The 24390-nt window shown below is 39.0% G+C and overlaps 1 protein-coding gene across 2 annotated transcripts in view; it reads right to left on the minus strand.

The window, feature by feature from the left end:
• The window catches only part of Rb1cc1 (RB1 inducible coiled-coil 1), a 543496-nt gene extending 519866 nt beyond the window's left edge, over positions 1 to 23630 (minus strand). For both annotated transcript variants that reach the window (XM_051159385.1, XM_051159381.1), the window contains exon 1: positions 23625 to 23630. The gene's annotated coding sequence lies outside the window, so the exon portion shown is untranslated. The remainder of the gene's footprint in view (positions 1 to 23624) is intronic.
• Positions 23631 to 24390: the final 760 nt, after the last annotated feature.

Consider the following 24390-nt stretch of genomic DNA (forward strand, 5'->3'; position numbering starts at 1 on the left):
TGAATCCAAGAACACGTCAGAAAAACATCATCAACATGATCAAGAAGGCTTGAGCCTAGAGATGCTGGGGTGGCTCAAAAAAGTAACCTTCCATATAAACAGACTAAAAGACAAAAAAAAAAAAAAAAAAAAACACATCATCTCAATAGATGCAGAAAAGGCCTTTGGAAAAATCCAATGACTTTTCAAAATAAATGTTCTGGAGATATTAGGCATAAAAAAGGGTATGCCTTGACATAATGAAGGAGATTTGTAGCAAGCCAAGAGCTAACATCAATGTAAGTGGACAGAAGCTTAAAGCAATTCCACTAAAATCAGGAACAAGACAAGGTTTCCACTCTCCATATCTATTCAATTTAACATTTGAAGTTCTTGCTAGAGTAATAGATAATGGAAGGAAATCATGGGGGTTGAAGGGGATACAAATTGGAAAGGGAGAAACTGAAGTATCTTCATTTGAATATTCACATGCATATTGAATTTTGTATGCATATGTATATTTGTATGCATAAATGCCCTTAAAAACTCTACCAAGAAATTTTAAAACTACTTTTAGCAAGGTAGCAGACTAAAAAATGAACACACAATAATCTATAGCCTTCACATGCTGGCGAGGATGTGGGGAGAGAGGAACACTCCTTCATTGCTGGTGTAGTACAGCCACTTTGGAAATCTATCTGGTGCTATCTCAGAAAAATGGGAATAGGGCTTCCTCAAGACCCAGCTATTCCACTCCTTGGAATATACCCAGAAGATGCTCCAGCACACAACAAGAAAATTTGCTCAACCATGTTCATAGCAGCCTTATTCATAATAGCCAGAACATGGAAACAGCCTAAGTGTCCCTCAGTAGAAGAGTGGATAAAGAAACTGTGGTACATATACACTATGGAATACTACTCAGCTATTAAAAACAAGGAATTCCCGAAATTTGTGGATAAATGGATTGAGCTAGAAATGATCATAATGAGTGAGTTAACCCAGAAGCAGAAAGAATCAAATGGTATATACTCACTTATATCTGCATACTAGCCCAAGGGGCATGTCCCACAAAAGCCTTCACTTACCAGGAAACTGGGACAGAGGGGAAGGCATCCTATTGGGACTCTAAATGAGAGACGCATGGGAGAACAGCAAAATAAAAGGATCCAGAGGGTCCTAGAAATCTACAAGTAGAACAATATGATAGGCAGATTTGGGCCCAGGGGTCCCGCTCAAACTAAGGCACCAGCCAAGGACAATACAGGAGGTAAACTTTAAACCCCTTCCCAGATCTAGCCAATGGTCAGAATATTCTCCACAGTTGAGTGGAGAGTGTGATACGACTTTCTCACGTACTCTGGTGCCTCACATTTGACCATGTCCCCTGGAGGGGGAGACCTGATAGCACTCAGAGGAAGGACAGCAAGTAGCCAAGAAGAGACTTGATACCCTATGAGAATATATAGGGGGACGTAATCCCCCTCAGGAACAGTCATATGGGAGGGGAATAATGGGAAAATGGGGGGGGGGAGGAATGGGAGGATACAAAGGATGGGATAAACATTGAGATGTAACAAGAATAAATTAATAAAAAAATAATCTATAGCCTTTTTATACAAATGACAGACAAATTGAGAATGAGATCATGGAATTCATGATAGCTTCCAAAACACAACAAAACCTTCAGGTAACCCTAACTAAGTAAGTGAAAACTTGTACAATAAAAATATTTAAGACTTTAAAGAAAGAAATTGAAGAAGATATCAGTGGATGGAAAGATCTCCCATGCTCATGGCTTGGCATGACTAAATCAGGGCAAATGGTCATCCTACCAAAAGAAATCTACAGCATCGATGTGATCCCCATCAAAACTCAACACAATTCTTAACATTTTCAGTTCCATAGGGAAATATAAAAAAATCCAGAATAGCTAAGGAAATCTTGAATATTAAAATAACTGTTGGAAGCATCACTTCTGACCTCAGATTGTAGGATAGAACTACGTAGTAAAAGCAGCATACGTATTGGCATAAAAACAGACATGTGGATCAATGAAATAGAACTTACAATTCATATATATGTCCGTAGGCCTACAGACACCTTATTTTTTTTTTTTTTTTTTTACTTAAAGAAGATAGACATGCACAAAGGGAGAAAGACAGCATCTTCAACAAGTGGTTCTGGTCAAATGTTGTAACCGCCTGTAGAAGATACCAATAGATCCATATTTATGCTATACAATATTCAAATAAAAAAGGATCAAGGACTTCAACATAAGACCAAATACACTGATTCCGATAGCAGAGAAAATGGAGACTGGTCTGAACAGACCATTAGCACAGGCACTAAGAACAACAATTAAAAATGAGTCCTTCTGAAATTGAAAAGCTTCTGCACAGCAAAGGAAATCATCATCTGGACAAAGCAGTATGCTACAGAATGGGGAGAAATTCTCAACTGCAGGTACCACAGAGAACTAATATCTAACAGACATTAAAATTTTAAAGTGAACATCAAGAAAAGAAATAACTCAACTTAAAATGGGAAACAGATCTATACAAAGAATTCTCAAAATTCTGAGAAACAAAGAAATGCTCAATATTCTTTGCATCCAGGAAAATGAAAATCAAAAGTTCTTTGAGATTTCGTTTTACTGCAGTCATAATGGCCAACATCAATAGAACAAACAACAACTCATGTTGGTATAGATGTAGGGTTAAGAGGAAACTCATACATTGTTTGTAGAAGTGAAAAATTGCACAGCCACTATGGAAATTAGTGTGGTGGTTCCCCAGGATTCTGGGAATTGGTCTATCGCAATGTCCATCTATACCACTTATGGGCATATTCCCAAAAGACTTTACAACACACTACGGAAACACCTGTTCAACCATGTTCATGCTGCTCTGCTCATAATGACCAGAATTGGGGAATAGCTGAGACGTTTCTCAATGAATTAATGGGCAAAGGAAATGTGGTCTTATTTTGAGTTACATGAAGATACTTCATATTATTTGTGGCTATTTCAAAGGATGTGATTTCTCTAACTTTTTTCTCAGCCTGTTTGACATTTTTATACAGGAGGGCTACTGATTTTTCAGTTGACTTTTATATCCAGCCACTTTGATGAAGGCGTTTATTAGCTGGAGGAATTCCTGGATAGATTTGTTTTTTGGGATGACTTATATATACTAGATCGATGTTTTAAGTTTATAATGATGAAATATGATAGATATTGATTTACATTCAGAATTTTAGATGGACCAAGTTTGGAAAGATGTTTTCTTCAAGGCTGCCAAATACAAATAGTCAAAACACTTACATAATTTCTGACTGTTTTGTGGTTCTTCATGTTATAGGTAGTTTATTGTATATATGTGTAATAATATAAATGCATATGTAAACAAGGATAAAAAGTACAAATTCCCACCCCCTAAAAAAGAAAAAGAAAATCTGGTCTGTTTATAGAATTTTACTCAACTGTTTTTTTTTTTTAAATGAAGTCATAATGTTTTCAGGTAAATGAATGGAGCTGGAAAAAAATCATACTGAGTGAGGTAACCCCAGACCCAAAAGGAAAAATATAGTATATAATCACTTATATGTGGATTAAGTAGGATCATCCTGGCAGGGGAAATAAAGTAGAAAGCTATGAATGGATAGGGGTTGCCTGGAACAAAAGGATCATACCGAAAGAGACAAGGAAGAGGGAAGTTAAGTGAGAGAGTACAAAGAGGGACAACTGAAACTAAGGGGCATTTGAGATGTTGTATGGAAGCCTAACACAGCAGACACTCCTTAATATATATACATATATGAAAGAAATAACCAGAATAGCTAAAACAATCCTATACAATAAAAGATTTTCCAGAGGAATCTCCATCCCTGATCTCAAGCTGTACTGTAGAGCAACAGTAATAGAAATAACATGGTACTGACATGAAAATAGGCTGGTTGGTCAATAGAATTGAACTGAAGACCCAGAAATAAACCCACAAACCTATGAACACTTGATATTCAGCAAAAAAGCCAAAATCATACAATGGAAAATAGACAGCTTCTTCAACAAATGATGCTGGTCCACATGTAGAAAAATGCAAATATATCACTATGCACAAAACTAAAGTCCAAGTGGATTATGGACTTCAACACAAAACCAGGGGAAGAACCTTGAACTCATTCACACAGGAGACAACTTCTTGAATAGAACACCAACACCTCAGGCTCTAAGGTCAACAATTAATAAATGGGACCTCATGAAACTGAAAAGCGTCTGTAAAGCAAAGGACACTGTCCACAGAACAAAATGAGAGCCTACTGACTGAGAAAAGATCTTCACCAACCCTACATCCAATAAAGGCCAAAAATCCAAAATATATAAAGAACTCAAGAGAGTAAACACCACAAAACAAAATAATCCAATTAAAAATGAGGTACAAAGCTAAACATAGAGGAATATTGAATGGCTGAGAAACACTTAAAGAAATGCCCAATGTCCTTAGTCATCAGGGAAATGCAAATCAAAATGACTCTGAAATTCCATCTTACATCTATCAGAATGGCTAAGATCAAAAACTCAAGTGACAGCACATGTGGGCAAGGATGTGAAGAAAGGAATTTTTAAGAGACATTATTTTAGCTGGAGAGATAGATCGATCGTTAAGAGCATTCATACCTTTTCCAGAGAACTGAGCATGCACTGCAGGCAGCACTGCCACATGTAATTCCAGCCTCAAGAGATCTGAGACCTTCTAACCTCAGTAGGCGCTCATACACATGTGGGCTTTTACACACACACACACACACACACACACACACACACACACACACACACACACACACACTCCATTGCCACCACTACCACCACCACCAGAAATGCAAGTTGACAGGAATCTCAAAAGCTGTTTAAATATTTCCTGTTTTCTCCTGAACTTGTCTAATTATTTATTTTCATTCCACATCAAGGCCCAGCAGCAGTTCTGTTTAGTGCCTTTCAAAGAACACTCTGCACTGCTGCTCCTGTGTATGTGAAAGAAAGAGGAATTCAAAACCACCATATTCTCCCTAGTAGCCTTGATTGATTTTATGCTATGAGGAATCTACTGCTATAAGCCCCAAATTTAGTTTCAGGTCCCTAATCCTGTATGCAAAGCTCCCACATTCTTGTATTTTGGGAGTTAGCATTTTTCAAAACTTACAAAACAATAAAGATTGTGGCTTGTTTTACATTACTTCCTCATGAAGATCTTAGTCAGAATTCTTATAATGTAACACTAATAGTAATCAATATATTGTTATTTTTGTAATTAAATATTAACATCCCACTAGGGTAAAATAAAGACTCATTCACTTTGGGCCAGATTTTGGTTCCCTTTGAATTTTATGAAAATATCTGGGAAAAAAATCTTAGGGATATTTTTGCATTATTGAGTCACAAATGAGTATCTTTAAATATGTAATGTAAATTACAAAGGTATATTTTCAAAAGAATTTATAAGTTTGTCATCACTTAAAAGTAATAAACAACAAGAAAAAATTTAGTTCTTTGGGTTCAATAAGAAAACACAGTAACTCTCACTTTAATGTGTTTTGGGTATAGTACAGGTCCATAGATTAAAAGTGCATTTAAAATATAATGTGTGCTAAGAATGAGTTCTGCTTTCCCATCTCTTTTTTCCTGAGTAAAAGAATTTTTGTCCACAATGCTGAGCAGTGAAACATTCTAGAAAGAAGAGAGTGTCACTGGAGTGGGAGGGACTATGACTATGAGGGAGGGGTGACAAGGTCGTGGGGTGACTATGAGGGAGGGGTGACTAGAGAAGTTTGTCCTGCACATCCTGCTCCCAAAAGATACAAATACATCCTTACACACACACACACACACACACACACACACACACACACACACACACACACACACACACAAACTGCTCTTAACTAGGCATTTGAAGCACAATGTCTCAATGAAACTCATAATAGAAAACAGGGTTGTTACAGCTTCTCAAACAGAAAAAAAAAATTGTAGTAAAATGCTTTATGTTAAAAAGTCAGAGACGTCCTTGGCAAAAACTACACCTTTTAACTTTGAAATGAATGGTGAGAGCACAGGCAAACATCAGGTTCCAATCACTTTACGTTTTTGTAGAAATTAAAATAATTGTATATTAAATATTGATTTGATGGTAAAGATTTTTATATGTGAGGATAATCACATTGTAATTCAATTTGTTTATTGTACTGAATGTAACTCTCTGACAAGCCCTCACTGGGGCCTTTCCCTGTTGTCAAACCTTCCAGAAGCCTTCCCCTGGTGGTAACTCCACTTCATTGGAAAGGGCTCATCTGGAGCCATATCAGCATTTATAAGGAGCACATTGAATTTGTGGTTTGAGGTCTAAATGATTAACTGTTGGAAAACCCCACCCTAAGCCCACCTTTAGTAATGTAGAGACAGCGGGACATGTCATCACCTGCCACCAAGGCGCACACCGTTCCTCTAGAATGTGTTGCACGGTGCACATGCACTATGCCCCCTGCTCTCGTTCCCCTTCATTCCCGGCTCAGAGGCAGCTGCTGCATACCCAACCCCTAACAAACATGATGTGACTGTGTCGAATCCACTGCCTAAGTCATTATACTGAAATCTATTTGTGGCACATTTGCTTAATAGCCCAAGTCTCCTTCTTTTATGTAAAAGACACTATGATAGATTTAGTTTTTGGACTAATCTAGTTTCTCCCTTCACCACGTAAAACATCTCTGGCTTGTACTTCTTTGGGGAGGAGACAAAATGTCATGTACCAAAATTAATCCACATGACAGCTACTAGAATGAGGTAAAGACATGAAGTTGACTTCCAGTATGCAATGGATAAATGTAGCAAAAAAAAAAAAAAGACAGACCATGGTGACATGGTCTCCTCAATGCAGCCCTGTGCCTATGCCTCAGATTCCTCAGAAACATGCTTTATTTTGGTACTCTTAGCAACTTCGCTGGCCCAGTCAATGCACAGTGGAAATGTGCTGTCCCTGCCCCAGGATCACATCCAGGTCATGAGGGCTGCCCTACCCCGTGACCAATTTGGAAATGAGTGAGAATATTTTCTAACTTACTAGGTTCCTTTACAAAGTACTCTCTTTCAAGCTGGGCGTGGCTGAGTAAACAGCATGAATTTGGTACAAAAGACCCCTGAGAATTAAAGGGAAGATAAAAAGTTAAATGACATGGGTAAAAACGCATGACTGAATCAGATTATGGTTGGAGAAACACATTAGACCTGGTCCTTTCACCTGTCATAACTTTCTAATATGGCTTATTTTATTTTTTTAATTTTTAAATTTTATTTTTTATTAATTTATTCAGATTACAACTAAATTGTTCTCCCATCACTCATATCCTTCTGTTCCTCCTACCCTCCCACCTCCACCCTATTACCCTCCCTTAGGTCCATGTTCGAGGGGAATCTCCTCCCCCACTTTATGGTAGCAGGCTAACAAGTCTTATCTTGGTAGTCTGCCTATTCTTTCTTTGAGTGCCACCAGGGCTCCACACCAGGCAGAGGTTGTCAAATATGGGGCACCAGAGCTCATGTCAGAGTTATTCCCTGCCCTCCAGATAACTGTAGAGGATGTCCTGTCCATTGGCTAGATCAGTCACAGCCGGATGTCCTCACATCTGTCCCAATCTCCTGGTAAGTGAAGACTTTCATGGGACAAGTCTTTTGGGCCAGTGTCCAATTATAAGAGAGTATATACCATGTGAGTCTTTCTGTTTCTGGGTTAACTCCCTCAGTATGATCATTTCACGTTTCCTCCGTTTGTCCACAAATTTCTGGATTTCCTTGGGTTTTTTTGTTTGTTTGTTTGTTTGTTTTTGTTTTGTTTTTGTTTGTTTTATAGCTGACTAGTATTCCATAGTGTAAATATACCACAATTTCTTTATCCATTCTTCAACTGAGGGACACATAGGCTGTTTCAAGATTCTGGTTGTTATGAATAAGGCTGCTATGAACGTGATTGAGCATATGTACTTGTTGTGTGGTGGAGCATTTTCTGGGTATATTCCAAGGAGTGGAATAGCTGGGTCTTGAGCAAGCCCTATTTCCATTTTTCTGAGAAGCACCACATAGATTTCCAAAGTGGTTGTACTAGTTTGCATTCCCACCAGCAATGAAAGAGTGTTCCTCTTTCTCCACATCCTCGCCAGCATGTGGTGTCACTTGAGTTTTTGATCTTAGCCATTCTGATGGGTGTAAGATGGAATCTCAGAGTCATTTTGATTTGCATTTCTCTGATGACTAAAGACATTGGGCATTTCTTTAAGTGTTTCTCAGCCATTTGATATTCCTCTGTTGAGAATTCTGTTTAGTTCTGAGCCCCATTTCTTAATTGGGTTATTTGGTTTGGTGGTGTTTAATTTCTTGAGTTCTTTATAAAGTTTGGATATTAGACCTTTGTCAGATGTAGGGTTGTTGATGACCTTTTTCCAATCTGTAGGCTATTGCTTTGTTCTGTTGACAGTGTCTCATGTAATATGGCTTATTTTAATTTGTAACTTTGGTCCTTGTTCATTTCATATTCCAGTTTGATTTGTTTCTTCCTGTTTAGAATCCTGTAGACTCTAGATGCTCTTACAACCTAAAATGGCTCTGTCAGCCGACTTCTTCCATGGGCCATTACAGCAGGGACCCTGACTGCCCATTAATCCTTCACTCCCTTCTTCAGCCATAAATAGGCAAAAGTTTAAAAAAACTTTTGCTTCTTTATAAATTTCACACCATGCATCCAAATCCTACTGTCTCTCTATTCCTTTGTATCTGTCCTATGCCCTTGCAACCCCCCACCCCAATCAAATAAAAAGCTAGAATTTTTAAAAATCTTGTCATGGAAGCTGAACAGTCACAATGTGTCTATCACAAGTATACCCTTTTGTTACGCATCTTTACTTGCAAATGTTCATTGCATTGAGTTATTGTTCTATTTCAAGTCCTCTGGCTTCTGCTGCACTATCTATACAGGGTCCTCTCTGGGACTCCTCTCAGATAGCCTGTTGTTGCCCTGTGACATGGAGATCCTGTAGCTTTGGATATGCAGAACCACCCTTTTCATGCACTTTAGAAGATAGATTATAGATGTTGGGATGGGCCAATTCAAAGTCCTGGATCTAGGCCTTGGACGTAGCTGAGATGTATAGCCTGCTGGTTCTCCAGTTCCCATACCACCAGAGCCAGCGCTCTGGCACTGCCCCAAATAGCTCACCCAGTTTTGTAGCCATCAAAGGGCAGGGACAGCTCTCCTGCTCTCATGTGCTCAGGCTGCCTCAGCCATGCCACCACCACCAGGGCTAGTTTTCCTGTGTTGCCTTGGTGAGGTACATGGCCTGTTCTGAGTGCAGCCAGAGAGGGGTGGGCCCAGGTCTCCCTTGCTCACCCCATCAGGAACCAGGGCCAGATCACCCGCACTTCAGCCACCAGGGTCAGCTCTACTGTCCTGCCCAGGAAAAGTATAGATTCCACTCTCAAGTGCTGAAGCCTGTGAGAGACAGGCACTGGGCTCCTGCTCGCATGATCTTGGGGACAGCTATCCCTTGCTCAGGCTCTTAATACCAGCTCACTGGCTCCCCTGCCTCCAAGATTATCTCTACTGTGGTCTCTGGTAGCAGCCCAGACCACAGACACCTGCATGACATTTGTTGGTACATTGGGCCACAGACATCAGCATAGATCCCAGGTACAGCATCACTGAAGACCCAGACATGACCATTGGCAGCATCCTGGGCCAGAATCTCACCATGGCCTTCTCATATCTGCCTGCTCCAGTTACTCCTTTCTCCACAATATATGAACCCCTTGGATTTGCTTTCTCTTCCATCTCTCCACCATGTATTCTGCTTTTCCCATCTCTCCATCATACATTTGTCCATCATAGTGGCACTCTTGGCAGATGCTTAGGTGCCTTTCTTCTGACCACCACAGTTAGTGTGGCCATGGCAGGCACTTAGGTGTCTTTCTTCTGGCAGCCTCAGCTGGCATGGATAGGGCAGATGCCAGAAAAGGGGACTCATTTTTATTTCCCTCCTAGCAGTTACCTTCTCTGAGGAGGATCAATGAGGAGACAGAAAGAACTTAGGCACTTAAGTGCTGGACCCAGTAAGACTGACCATCTCTCAATGATCTTAGGATGTCAGTGGTAGGTGCTCCATGAACACTCTGCTTGGTGGCATTTAGATGGCTTTATTTGTTCATGATGAAGCCCCAGGACTGGAAAGAGATCAGTACTCTGCAGCAGGAGCAGACAAGTCAACTGTAGCCCTACCCGACTCTTATTCTCTTGTTCTGTAGCCATCTAAAAGCACACAGTTCTTTATGCTTGCATGGTATCTGATGTTGGCCCTTCTTTGCTTCAGGGATTTCTCTGTAACTTTCTTTCTAATGAAATACACTGGTTGAACCCATTGACTCTATCAGGATGTCCTTTATGTATCCCCAAAAGTTCCCAACTATTACACATGTATTTTATAAACTCTAATTCCTTGTTGAAAGATTCATTTAAGTATATTTTTTTATGGGCTTTACCCTATTAATTGTCAGCAATGGTGCAGTAGAAGAGACACCTCAGAACTGTCTCCACTAGCATGAGGAGCTTCTGTAGCTTTTAGAGATCCTCACTCAAGTGACACCAGATTTTTTTTTTCTTCACTGTAGAAAAGAATTTCAGAATCAGAGTAACAGTTTGTAAAAAAAATGGATCTTTTACATATATTTGAGCCCATGCACTAAGAGAAATAAAGGCACTTGGGGAATGATTAAGACATACCTCAGAGATGGTTATGGGCTTCTACTTCCAGATGGGGTGGTATCAATGATAATGGCACCCATAGGCTCATATATTTGAATGCTTAGTCTCTAGTTAGTGAAACTTCTTAGAAAGGACAAGAGATGTGCCCTTGTTGGAGGGGGTTTGTTAATAGGGCTGGGCTTTGAGGTTGCAAAATCCTACTCCATTCCCAGTTAGCTTACACTCACTTTGTGGCCTTGTGCTTGTGAATCAGATGTAAGCTTCCATCTCCTTCTCCAGTGCCATGCCTGCCTGCCTGCTGCCTGCTGCCTGCTGCCTGCTGCCTGCTGCCTGCTGCCTGCTGCCTGCTGCCTGCTGCCTGCCACCATAATGGTCATGGTCTCTAACTCTTAGAACTGTGAGCCCCAAGCTAAACTAAATGCTCTCTTTTATAAGTAACTTTTGCCATGGTGTCTCTTCACAGTAATCAAAAAATGACTAAGATAGAAGTTGGCACCAGGGAGAGGACTATGACGGTGCCAGGCCTGACCATGCTGTTTGTTTGTTTGTCTGTTTTGAGGAAGCTAGAAGGCATTAAAATTTAGGATGAGGAAAGAGGGTGAATGCTGTAAGTGGAGTGTAGTAAGCAATCAAGGTAGGATCATGGAACACAATAATGTTGAGAATATTGTGGGTTCTTAGAGGACCATTTCAAGATGTTTCAGAGAGGAACAGTATTGACAACTGGGCAAGTGACCATTCTTCTGATATTTTGCCAAAGAATGTTGTTAATTTTTGTCCTCATTCTAAGAATCTGCTGAGGTTAAATTGAAGATATTTTAAGACAACTTTGTATTGATTGTGTCACATAGTTATTAGTGATCGCTCTTACCCAGGTCTACAACAAAAATGAGCAAGCAGGATAACAAGTACAGTTTGAGAAGAAAAAGAACACCAGGAAACTTAATGTTGGTGCCATGGTTTATTCTGAAAGATATAAGGAGAGATAGAATAAATGGAGTGGTGGCCTCGGGGCAACCAGCTAATCCTGTAAATTATAAACAGAAAAGGCCTAAAAAGTATTATCTGTTCCTAAAAAGTTGTCTTCTGAGAGGCTTTAAGCAGCAGCTGATGGAAACAGATGCAGAGACCCACAGCCAAACAATAGGCAGAGTCTTGTGGAAGAGTGAGAGAAAGGATTGAGTGAGTTGGAGGGGTTAAGGACACTACAAAAAGACATACAGAGTCAACTAATTTGGCCTCAAGGGGGCTCACAGAGACTGAACCATCAACCAAAGAGCATTCATGGGCTGGACCTAGGCCACCTACATATATATAGCAGATGTGCAGCTTGGTCATCATGTGGGTCCCCTAACAATTGGAGTAGGGGCTGTCTCTGACTTTGTTGCCTTCCTTTGGATCCCTTTCCCATAGCTTGGATGCCTGGTTTGGCTTCAGTGGAAGAGGATGTGCTTAGTCCTGCTGTGACTTGATGTGCCAAGGTAGGCTAGTACTTATGTCCCCAGACCCTTCTCTGAGAAGAAAGAAAGGGGGTAGGGGTAGGAGGTCATTAGGGTAAACTGGAAAGAGAGGAGGGAGAAGCTGCAAGCAGGCTGTAAAGTAAGTAAGTAAATAAATAAATAAATAACCAACAAGAAGTCAAAGCTTAGGCTGATATAATTAAAAGAGGAAATAAGGTCCCATCTGAAGCAGGGAACAGAACTTGGCAGCTGCATCCAGCATGTGGTTCTAGCTTTACAGTCATGAAGGATACAGGATTAAAGGAGTTGTGTAATTTTTCTTTATGTTTAAGGAGAATCCCTGCATAAACCTGGAAATGTCACTGCATGAAGCTGTGAAAGTGAAGCCTGGATTACCTTGGAAACCCCAAAATGTGGGCAATGCCAGAGCTGTGGGATATCTATCAAGGAAAGCTGCAGATGAGGAGTTGAACCAGCCCAGGAGACAAGTGTTATGCAGTCAGCAAAGCTGGAAAGCAATAGCCATCTAAGCCCTTTGACATTCTACTTACAGCTATTGGACTTTGGGTTTGTCTTGTTGTGTTTCCGACTTGTTTTGGTCTAGTAGTTCCTCACTATATTCCTGGAAATGTGTATTCTGTGTCATGGTATGTTGGAAGGATGTAATTTGCTTTTTTATTTGATAGGGGTTAAAATTAAGAGATTGCCTTGAGTCTCAGATGAGACTTTGAACTTTTAAACAGCATCGAGACAGAAAGACTATGGGGACTTTTGAAGTTGGAATAAATGCATTTTGCATTATAATATGGCCATAACATTCCAATTAGCCACCCCCTACAAAAAGTTCAATGTCAGCCTGGCAGTGGTAGCATACAACTTTATTCCAGCAGAGGTAGGCAGAGAGTTTAAAACCAGCCTGGTGTTCAGAGGGAGTTCCAGGACAGCCAGACCTACACAAAGAAACTTTATCTCAAAAACAAAAACCAAAACAAATAACAACAACAAAGGATTTAATGTCCACTGTCACTCAGCAATAATTCCCTAAGGTTTTCATGACAGCATCTGTAGCATGGGTGTCATCAAAAATAAAAGATAACTATTTTTTAAAAATTATATTCAGTTCTAGAATAAGAGATCCTAACTTTTATTGTTTAGGTAAAGAGCACTAGGAAAATTTATAATGCAATTTTCCCATTTTATTGAAAAATTTTATTTCTTTAATATTATTTTGGGATGTTATGACCAGTGAGGGTGTAGGTTTATACTATTCCTTCACTTTTTAATTTTCCCTCTTTTCTTGAATATTCCTAGAAATCCTTGGCAGCTTTGCATTACAACTGCTCTTAACTTGGTCAAATATTCTTCACATTTTAATTAACAGGCTTAATACTATTTTATCAAAGTTACTAATAAATTAATAGAGATGTCAAACTTAAATATACAGCTGACTCCCACAGATTCATTTGTTTTTGGCATTTCACACCACTTGCCTACATGGGAAATTGAATACTACTTTTCCTTTGACAATTTTTTTGATGATATAAATAGAGTAATTGCAAGACAGAAATAAATCACAAAGAAAATGAAAACAGAACTGAATTTCTGGTATTTGTGACGATCTTTTCTGCTCTTTTTAATAAAGCATAACAAAACTGAAAATCAAATAACAACACCATGATTTTCACAAGTATGAACAATCAATTTACACACTCAGGCTTCAAAGCAACGTATTCCCTTTTAATAGAAATGATTTTAAACAGTATAATAAACTACCTAAAATTCTCATTTTAATTTTCTTATAGTAAGCTAGTTGTCATCAAAGCAAAACATGAAAGTGTTTGGATGTTATCTTCCTTCAGCCTTTTATATTTCACATTTATGAGAACCATGTCATAAAAATAATGCTTCTAAGTCTCATTGAGGACTTCTTGGGTTTTCTGAAGACACAAAAATATGTGGAGCTTGCATTGCTGACAACTATATGTCTAGCATGCAGAAGTAAACACTTTAGCTAAATGCAAATAAGACCACTAAAGGACAGGACTAGATAGTGGCCAGAGCAAAAATATTTACTTATCTTCCCAAGTGCTCCTCTCCGAGAACCTACATGTTTCCCCCATCATAGGGTGGCCCCAAGCATCCAAGAACTCTGTACAAGGAACACCCTGAAGGTTTTTTAAGTTTTCACTTATGGTACTTTAGATTAGAAGTGTTCTTAAATTTTTCTTGACATTTAGAGTAGTACAAAACAGCTAGCATTTTTTACTGGTACTTAGAAAGTTCCAGTGAATGCTGAGAAAAGCCATGGATGCCAAACTTAGATAGACATCTATGCAAAGAGAAGACTGGCTGTGATGCCTGGCTCTGAGATAACCTCATATTTCTTGGTGTCAATGAGAGTATTTGGCAAATGCATTTGGTAAATAGTCAGTGAAACTGTATATTGACATGACAGGTGTTAGAATCATGCTTGACTAAGTGCAAAACTACTAGAGAACATGTTCGTGATTTTACTGAGTTCTACTGCAGCTTTTCCTGAGCAGTGTAAGTATTGACTGGATCTTATTTTCACTCTTTTATTCTGGTCTCTAGTCTCATACTAAAGTGCATTCCAGGTCTCCCAAAATGATGCAAATGCTTGTCTAGGTAGAAACAGATGAGTTCTATACCACCGAAGAAGGCAACAGTGTTAAATTCTCGGTTGTCATGTGACATGGTCTCTGTGCTACTGGAATTTGGTCTTGTCATAATCAGTAATGGTTTCCAATATAAAAAGGTGTATTATCTTAATGTAAAATTAATTGGCAAGTAACTTAAGCTTAGCAGTACAACATGGTATAGGCTAAAGATAATGATCACCTTCTTGCCATGTTAGACCATGTGTGGCTGATATTTCGACCTCTGCAGTGTATGTGGCCTTCCTCTTCTGCCTTTTGAGCTTGCATTAGAATCTTCCCCAGTCAGAACAAGGTTGTGCATAGTGCTAAAACTTCCTGAGAGTATTCAACACCAGGAAATACTGCTGGAACCTATGGACAAAAGTTTCTGTGATTTCCTTTTCTATCCTAGTTAGAAAATCTCTCTAAAAATAAAGGAATAATGAGCACTCGGTCAGCATGGTCAAAGTCTGAAGGAAGGTGCCTTATGAGGCTCAGATGCTCTGCATGTTTTGTCAATTAGGAGTGAAAACATAAAGGGGTAAAATATTCTGGGTGGTTCCAAGGCTCCTTAGTCTTGCTTTTCTTGACACAAACTATACTTTTCCTTGCTTTTGTGAACCAGCTTAGACCCACATTTATGTGGTCACAATACTGCTGCCCAGAAAATTGACAAGATAGAAAAATTGAAAGTGTCCTAAAAAGGTTGAAAAACTGCTTGATTTTCTTTGAGGTTCTCTTTTGCCAAGGTATTTAAGACTTAACATGTTGTTCAAGCTTTGTCATAAAAGTACAGTGCATAGTTAAAGAAATTATATTTTTTATTATTAATTTATTCTTGTTACATCTCAATGGTTATCCCATCCCTTGTGTCCTCCCATTCTTCCCTCCCTCCCCTTTTCCCCTTATTCCCCTCCCCTATGACTGTTCCTGAGGGGGATTACCTCCCCCTGTATATGCTCATAGGGTATCAAGTCTCTTCTCAGTAACCTGCTGTCCTTCCTCTGAGTGCTACCAGGTCTCCCCCTCCAGGGGACATGGTCAAATGTGAGGCACCAGAGTATGTGAGAAAGTCCTATCGCACTCTGCACTCAACTGTGGAGAATGTTCTGACCATTGGCTAGATCTGGGTAGGGGTTTAAAGTTTACCGCCTGTATTGTCCTTGGCTGGTGCCTTAGTTTGAGCGGGACCCCTGGGCCCAAATCTGCCTATCATAATGTTCTACTTGTAGGTTTCTAGGACCCTCTGGATCCTTCTCCTTTGCCATTCTCCCATGCTTCTCTCATCTAGAGTCCCAGTAGGATGTCCTCCCCTCTGTCCCAGTTTCCTGGTAAGTGAAGGCTTTCGTGGGACATGCCCCTTGGGCTAGTATGCAGCTATAAGTGAGTATTTACCATTTAAGTCTTTCTGCTTCTGGGTTAACTCACTCATTATGATCATTTCTAGCTCAATCCATTTATCCACAAATTTCGGGAATTCCTTGTTTTTAATAGCTGAGTAGTATTCCATAGTGTATATGTACCACAGTTTCTTTATCCATTCTTCTACTGAGGGACACTTAGGCTGTTTCCATGATCTGGCTATTATGGATAAGGCTGCTATGAACATGGTTGAGCAAATTTTCTTATTGTGTGCTGGAGGTCTAATATCCAAAATATATAAAGAACTCAAGAAGCTAAACACCACCAAACCAAATAAACCAATTGAGAAATGGGGCTTGGAACTAAACAGAGAATTCTCAACAGAGGAATATCAAATGGCACTTAAAGAAATGCTCAACCTCCTTAGTCATCAGGGAAATGCAAATCAAAACAACTCTGAGACTCCATCTTACACCCATCAGAATGGCTAAGATCAAAAACTCAAGTGATACCACATGCTGGTGAGGATGTGGGGAGAGAGGAACATTCCTTCATTGCTGGTGGGAATGAAAACTAGTACAGCCACTTTGGAAATCTATCTGGTGCTATCTCAGAAAAATGGGAATAGGGCTTCCTCAAGACCCAGCTATTCCACTCCTTGGAATATACCCAGAAGATGCTCCAGCACACAATAAGAAATTATATTTGATATAAACAAAGAGAGTAATTTGGTCCAAATTATTTTTAAGAATTATTTTTAAAAATTAGATTGGGAGTGTTGTACTTGTTAGCATTGTTTAAGGATGCCTGAGAAGTGTGGTGGTTTGAATGCGAATGGCGTCCATAGGCTCATATATTTGAATTCTTGGTCTTAGTTGGCGTAACTGTATGGGAAAGATTAGGAAGTGTTGGAGGAGGTGTGTAACTGGTAGGTGGGGTTGGGGTTTCAGAATTTTATACCAGACCTAGTCTCACTCTCCCTGCCTCCTTCAAATGGGCCAGATGTTAGCACTCAGTTTTTGCGTGAGTTTCATGCCTGCTGCCACCATCTTCACTATGATGATAATGGATGAACCCTTTGAAACTCTAAGCAAGCACCTAACTAAATGCTTCCTTTTGTTAATTTATCATAGTGTTTTATCACAGCCATAGAACAATATCTATGTCAGGAGGTGTGGCCTTGTTAGAGGAAGTGAGTCACTGGAGGAAGGCTTTGAGTGTTTAAAAGAGCAACATTTCTGGCTAATTCTCTTTGTTTCCTGCTTGAGGTTTGAGCTTTCATCTCTTCTTGCCATTTGCTGACATGATCGTCTGCCATAATGACACTTATGCCCTTGGAACCACAAACACAAAAAACCTCTGTCTTCTATAAGTTGCCTTGGTCATAGTGTTTTATCACAACAATAGAAAATTAATACATTGTATCATTTAAAATTGTGTATATTGTTACAAGATGCAAAGCCAACTCATAGTATACAAAGAGCTCTAAGAAATCAATAACATGTATTACTCAATAGAAACAAAAATGGGAAATGACAAGTCACAAACACCAACACTGGTGTTATATATGACAGTATGTCCAGTCTGATAGTCTCTTTCCAGTTACCACTACTAAATAGCCAAAAGCCCCAACTAAGTGGCTTACTACACTGCATCTTATTATATAGCATTCACCACAACTTCACCAGATTTTTACTTGAATAACTTAAACTTACATCTACAAGTCAGCCAAAGAGTATCCTGACAATTGATATTGTAAAGCAGTTTTACTATAACCATCTTTTGGGAAAACAAAGTTCTGTCCTGCTCAGAGAAAGTAAGCAGACACTTTGGAGGTTCCCTAAAGTATAGTTGGGAATAGCCAAACCATGGTCCCCATCTCCTTCAATTGCTCAAGTTACAGTCAAGAGTTGTTAGAAGTACATCTTGTACTCTAAGTTGCCCAGAAAATTATGGCAAGAAGTCTTACTTTCAGTTTTGAATGACTGAACTTATGAAGCATATACCAAGTAAACAAAAGTAGAAGAATAAGTAGTCAGAAATAGATAGGTAGGTAGTTAGATAAATGGATAGATGATTTATAGCTAGGTAGATGATATATAGATAGATAGATGATAGATACATAGGTAGATGTGTAGCTAGATGCTGATAGTTGATAGATTATAGGTAGATAGATGTATCATACATACCTACAGACAGACAGACAGATAGAAGATTGATAGATGATACATAGATATATAGATGACAGATGAATAGATTAGATAGATAGATAGACAGATAGACAGATAGATAGATAGAAGATGGATATATAGATGATAGATAGATACATGGAAAGATGATGATAGGGTAATACATAGATAGATACACATAGATAATAAATAGATGGTACATAGATAGAATATAGATAGATGATACATAGATTGAAATATATAGATGATAAATATATAATTGACAGGTAGAGATAGATAGATAGATAGATAGATAGATAGATAAATAGGTGATAACAGATGATAGATACAGTTGATATATAGGAAAGAATTATTAAGTGAGGTGCTCAAAACATTCAGCAGAGAAGAATAGAAAGGTACAACTGAAAGAGAAAACAAAAGGCAACATAATCAAACTGAGAGTCTACCAACATCCAACAGAGTCCACTATGTAAGCCCCGTAGAGATAGCTAGCTGAAATTCCTGATTGATTGAGAGATTTCTGCTTGGAGCTGTGTTAAGATGAGTCTTCTAAGTACAAACATACAAACAAAAGTGTATAGATAGCAGCATCAAATTGAGCACTCATAACATCAGATAGAAACTGACTGAGGAGATTGAAGCAGTCAGTTTTAGTCACTAGCTGAGCTTCTCTACATGGATGAGTTTGCCATTGCTGAGATGCCAGTTTCATATTCCCACTATGGCACATTTATATCCCAAGATAAACAATACTAATCTCTGTCACAAATGGTTCACCTTCTAGCTTTCTTCAGGAGCACAATTTTTACTATTAGTCTGTACTTTTGATAATTTTCTTCCTGTTGCAGAGCTAGAGTAACCAGTCCATCTACACACAGGGACTTTGAAGGACATGTTGAGACAAACATGCTTGGGTCTGAAATGGAGTGTCAAATATTGCTTTCAGAGCAAGCTTCTCAATGAGCTGAAAAAGCACATGACAGTTTACCAACAAAGTACATTATACCCTGCATATTTTATGAAAAGACCTGAACATCTACAAAAAAATATTATGAACAAAGAGCCAGGATCATCAATTCAGTGTATCACATGTGTGAAGGGTTGATGAACACAAACAGGAAGTACATTAACCTTCTCCCACTATTTCTTTAAAACATGTTGTATTGAACATCTGCTTCACCCTTGATAATATCTAATTTTATCTCTCAAAAATGATTGAATTTGATTAATTCAGGTTACTCTCAGGGTACACTTTGTCCAGGCTCACCACATTGTGACTCAGCAATTCAGAGTTGCTCTTTTTTTAAGCTTTTTTTTTTTTTTGCTAAGGGACCACTGATGGAAGCAAGATAATAGTAAAGACTTGTCTTGAAGGAAGAATGTGATTCTTAGCTGTGACTAGTAGATAGCAGACAGATCCCACGGCAACTCAATGACGCAGAGGGAGCAGCCTGCCAGAAGTCATGTTCTTTCCATGCATGGCATTCCACATGTGGACAGAGCCCAAAGGTCAAGCCAGGGACTCCAAATCTACTCAATGCTGACAATCAATTCTAGTTGTCCAAGGCCTCCCTGGGTCTACCTCACTACCACCATCCCCATATTTCCCCTTCTTTTCACAGAGCTTATTCCAGCTATAACTTACACTGAATATTCCATCTTAACATATGTGTCCCAAAAAACTTGACCTATACTAGTTTTGTTCTGGAACAAGCTTTCCCCCTATCCTTCTTCTGGTCCTTTCTAGTGAAAACCCCAAGAAAAAGAAGACAAGGAGCTGTGAATAGAAAGGTTATATTGCTAATATTTCTGTAATTCAGATGTGCAAAGCAGTGTACCTCTCTATCTTTATACTTCCACATATTCTATTTATACACACACATGTGCACATATTTATCTTTTGCACATATATATGTATAAAAAGTTATTTGTGTAACATAAAAATTCAAATAATATATAGGTATTTTAACACTAATAAATTTCTAAAATTACCATGGAAGCAAAGTATATATTTATGTTAGTTACTTTTGTGTTGCTGTGACTTGACAAGAACAACTTAAAGCAAGAAATATTCCCTTTGTCTCAGAGTTTCAGAAGATTCAGTCTACAGTAATTTTCTACTTCTTTGGGTAAAATATTATGATAGTAGATCATGTGGAACAAAATATATATTTACTTTATGGCCAACCTCCAAGCACCCACCTTGGTGACTTATTTTCTCCAGGAATATCACACCTCCCAAAGTTTTCAGAATCTCCAAAATGATGCACATATGGTCACGTGCATGTGGGCACATGCGTGTGCACATGCACACACACACACACACACACACACACACACGGATCCGTTCTTAATATTCACTCTAAACCCCCACCACATACCATAGCTTTCTATACCTGTCACTCAAACAAAAAAATGCATATTATTTTTAAATTTTCTATTATTTTTCTCTTCTATTTCAAAACACATGCCAGATTTACACAGCAATTTTGAGATACATTGTTATATAGCTTTTGTGATATGTCAGATTTTGGCAAGCTTAAGTAGTTATTACAAAGATATACAGTCGAACAAATACAAGATATCAACTTATTCAATTAGTGAACAAGCAAAAAAACTACTAATGTTTTAATGCTTTTCCTGATGTTGTGATAAAATACTCTGATAAAAGCATCTTAATGGAGAAATGGTTTATTTTGTCTCACAGTTTGTGCTGGCTAGTCTTATGTCAACTTGATATATAAACTGGAGTCACCTGGAAGGAGGGAATCTCAGTTGAGAAAATACCTCTGTAAGTTGTGGCTGTAAGGCATTTTCTTAATTAGTGATTGATGATGGAAGGCCCAGCCCATTGTGGGTGGTGGTACATCCCTGGACTGGTGGTCTTGGGTTCTATAAGAAATCAAGTTGACCAAAGCAAAGGAAGCAAGCCCACAAGGAACACTCCTGTATGGACTCTGCATCAATTCCTGACCCCAGGTTCCTGCCCTGTTTGACTTCCTGTCCTGACTTTCACTGATGAAGAGTGTTGTGGAAGTGTAATCAGAATAAACCCTTTCCTCCACAAATAGCTTTTAGATCATGGTGTTTTGTCAAAGCAATAAAAACCCTAATAAGACAAGTTGGTACCAGCAAAATGGGGTTTTGCTGTGGCAGACCTGACCATGTTTTCAGAAGGATTGTGGAAGAACTTAGAGCTTTGGGCAGGAAATACTATTGAGTAATGAGGGCTCAGTGGCATGTTTTGTGGGAGCTTGGAAAACAGGAATGTTGAGCGTACTGCAGAAGATTGTGGCCTAACTTGTGAAGTTTCAGAGGGAAGTTTAAAGTCTTTCATGGCCATTCACTATTTTGAGTTGAGATTCTGTCCTTTGGGTCAGCTGGGGCTGAAGAGACATCTGTAATTAACCAGAGACGAGCAACATTAAAGTGAAACCTTTACACATTACTGGAATCATTGATTCTTGTTAATTGGAGCTAAAAGATGAGTGATGATTACAAAGAGACCAGAATCATTGAGGTGAAATCTTCTGGAAAAGTGTTTTCTAAGGATCAGCACACACCAGCTTGTTCCAGAAGAGGCCAAAGGTGCACCTTGTGCTGGAAGTCCAACTTGATAGTGTAAGAGTCACATAGGTTATACTGGTTTTAAAGGCATGAAGAGAAGAAGAGAGAAGCTGAGGCTTGGCACTGTGAGAGAACAGAAGAGGCTACTGGTGAAGGTGCATCCTTAGTGGCAGTTGAAGGCCCAGGTCTGGACGTGTCAAGCAAAGAAGTTGAGGCTTGACATATTGAAGAAAATGTATGAGAGGTTATTAGTGAAACTGCAGGCCAAGACCCCAGGATATTTGAGATTTCAGCACCATACAATGACCACCAAGAACTTCAGAATCATAGGAGTAGAGCTACCGAGAGCCTAGAAGACAAAATGTGCATGCTGTAGAGAGGAGAGCTGAGAAATGACTCAAGCTCCTTGGAGGAGCCTTGAGGATCGTGAATGAATACTAGATAATTAGATTGAGTTATTTATACGTTGGAATTTGGTTTGCTTGGTTCAGATTGTGTCTGTGCCCTGGTTCTTCCCTCTTGAAAAGGCATGTAACTTAATTTTGATTTCTAAAGGATCCCACAAATAATTTTGAACTTCTAAAAGACATTTTGGGCTTTTAGAGAGATTGGATATTTCAAAGAGACTGAAATTTTAAAGTTTGAATTTTTAAAGTCTGTGAAACTTTTAAAGTTATGTTTTTAATATGAGATCTTCAGTATGAATAAGAAAGGAAAGTTGTAGCTTAATAGTGATGTGTTTATATGTCAAGTTGACAAAAGGTCAGTTGTACTGGCTAGTCTTTATGTCAACTTGACAAACAAACTACAGTCACCTGAAAAGAGGGAACCTCAACTGAAGAATAATGCCTTAATGAGAGCCAGCCATAATGCCTTTTCTTTTTAAACAATTAATGGGCATAACCCATCTCCTTGCTGGTAGTGTAATCCCTGATCTGGTGGTTCTGGGTTTCTACAAGAATGCAGGATGATCAAGCCATGAAGGGTAAGCCAGTAATCAGCATCCTTTATGACCTCTGCATCAGCTCCTTCCTCCAAGGACCTGTCCTGTTTGAGTTCCTGTCCTAATTTCTTTTAAATATGAACGATTCTGTGGAAGTATAAGCTGAATAAACCCTTTCCTCTCCAACTAGCTTTATCATCTTGATGGTTTACTTAAACAATAAATAACCCTAATACACTTTTCAAAAATATCTATCATATTAGGGAAGTCAAAGCAGAGCTTGAAGAAGTTGTCGCATTGCATTGATACTCAGGGAGCAGAAGGAATTGGGTACTATTATTTAGTTCTTTTTTCCTTTTTCATTCAGTCCAGGATCCCCCTTGTGAAATGGTATCATTCACAGTTAGGGTGGTTGTTCTTCACCTGAATTAACACAATCCCTCACAAGTATGCCTGAAGGCTTAGCTAGCAGGTGATTCCTTTTGCTTCTCCCAATGTTTGGCTATGAGTCTCGACATCTCTTTGGATCACTGGTGGGTGTAGCCTCTCAGAGAACAACTATACTAGGCTCCTGTTTGCAAGCATAGCAAGTATTTTTAATAGTGTCAGGGATTGGTTCTCTCCCATGGGTTGCGTTTCAGATTGAACCAGGCATTGGATGGACATTCCCTCACTCTCTGTTCTATCTTTATCCTGGCACATCTTGTAGGCAGGAAAAATTTTTAGTGGAAGTTTTTGTGGGTTGGTTGGTGTTTCTCTCCCTCTGTTAGGAGTCCTGTCTTGTTAGAAGGTGTCCTTTTCAACTTCCATGACTCCCACTACCAGGAGTTTCAGCTAGAGTTATCCCTTTATTCTCCCAGAAGTCTACCCTGTCTAGGTCTCCATCTTGACACAGAGATGCTCCCTCCCACAGTTCCTTTTCTCTCTGTAGGCCCTCTGTCCACTCACTCCTACTCTCTTTAGGTCTGGTCTCCACCCTTATTTCTCTCTGCACTCTCTCTCCTACCTTGTTTCCTCTCTTCAACTACTTTTGCTGTCTATTATATTTCCCCTTCTTAGTGAGACTTAAGAATCCTCCCTTGTATGCACCTTGTTATTTATTTTCTTTTGGTCTGTGAATGGTAGTGTGGTTATCCTACACTATATGGCTAAAATCTGCTCATAAGTGATTATGTACCATATGTGTTTTCTAGGTCTGTGTTACCTCACACAGGATGACCTTCTTCAGTTTCTTCTATTTGCCTGCAAATTTCATGATTTCTTTGTTTTTAACAGCTGAGTAGTATTCCATTATGTAAATGTTCTACATTTGCATTGGTTGAGGGACATCTAGGTTGTTTCTAGATTCTGGCTACTACAAATAAAGCTGCTATGAACATAGTTGAACAAGTGTCTTTGTTGTATTGTAGAGATCTTTTGGGTATAGACACAGAA

Source organism: Acomys russatus, chromosome 2 (genome assembly GCF_903995435.1).
Source record: "Acomys russatus chromosome 2, mAcoRus1.1, whole genome shotgun sequence".
Taxonomy (NCBI): Eukaryota; Metazoa; Chordata; class Mammalia; order Rodentia; family Muridae; genus Acomys; species Acomys russatus.